Genomic DNA, 1,349 nt, shown 5'->3' with positions numbered 1-1,349 from the left:
TAAACACTCAAATTTCTGTAACTAGACTCCCATAGTCTCCAAGAAACCAACAATCTAATGACAAATAAAATCACCCAATCTAAGATTATGTAAGTTCAAAGTCCAAATCCATTTTGTTACAGCTCAGAATCTGCTACTTCTTTCTGCCTAAAGATTTTCCTATAAATGAAAGAAACATTAGTATGGCATAAGGCTTGAGTCCTTTCCTAGTTTAACATTCACAAACATATTAAGATACAATTATATGAAAAAAGACTACTAAAATTTACTAAAACATGTCATTTTACTATACATGATATGAAGAAAAGTCAGTTAAGAGAATTCTTAAATGTTCAACACACAGATCTTTGTCAATGCAGTTGCAAGTTAAATTAAGTAGTTGGCAAAGCAGATTTTTAAAAATTTCACAAAGGCTCAAATTTGGATGTGTTTCGAACCACTTGGATCAAGAACTTTCAGAAATGTTTATTTTTTTAGGTATATCTCAAACTTTAAACTTTCAGATCTCTCCTGTTCTTACTGCTTTACAAAATTTCTTGCGTTGTCCACCATATTTTTAAGTTACAAAATGAACATATAAAAGTTTTTGTCCAGAACTCCATCTATGAATATGAGAGAGAATGTTTCATGAAAATTTAACAGTTACAAGGGGTAGTGATACTCTGCTATAAACAACACTAAAGATTATTTTAAGTCACTAGATACTGTTTCAAAAAATCATTATATGATAAGGTGAAGTAACAAGAAGTTTACACAGAACATCATTTCACCCCTTGACGATTATCTTTTAAACAACCATCCCCACCAAAATGCAGTTGGGATATATAGATAATCAGTGGACACTTCCAATTTACAGTGTGTAGGACCTAAGATTTAAAGTAAGTCTCCCTTTGGTTAGAGTATTTTCTCTCCTAAAACCAAGAAAATGAACCGGGCCTGATGCCCATACACACACAGAGTTTTAAGCCAGTATTATTTTAGGCCAGAGCGGGCTTCACAACCTTGGGAGGTCAAATTATAAATCAGAATCTTCACTCAAAGTAATTTTTTGGGTTTTTTTTTGCCTTTGTGCCAAAAATCAACGGTGCTAATTCTTTAAGAACATTACTGGAGTTTCGACTTCATACATGTGAAAAAAATTTTACATATAATATACCGATATCTAGTTAGAAGTTAAACACATTTCACTGCCATCCATTCGCATTTACAACTCTTTCCTCTTTGAAAGACCTAAGAGAAAACTGAGAGAATGAACCCAGGTTTCGCAAGGAACCAGAAAGAACCAAATCCAACCCACGTAACTGCTTCAGCCCGGATGTGAAGAGTCAGGGTACTGGGGGGGGGGGGGG

Source organism: Enhydra lutris, unplaced genomic scaffold (assembly GCF_002288905.1).
Source record: "Enhydra lutris kenyoni isolate GAN:26980312 unplaced genomic scaffold, ASM228890v2 scaffoldscaffold10, whole genome shotgun sequence".
Lineage (NCBI taxonomy): Eukaryota > Metazoa > Chordata > Mammalia > Carnivora > Mustelidae > Enhydra > Enhydra lutris.
This window is presented reverse-complemented; position numbering follows the sequence as displayed.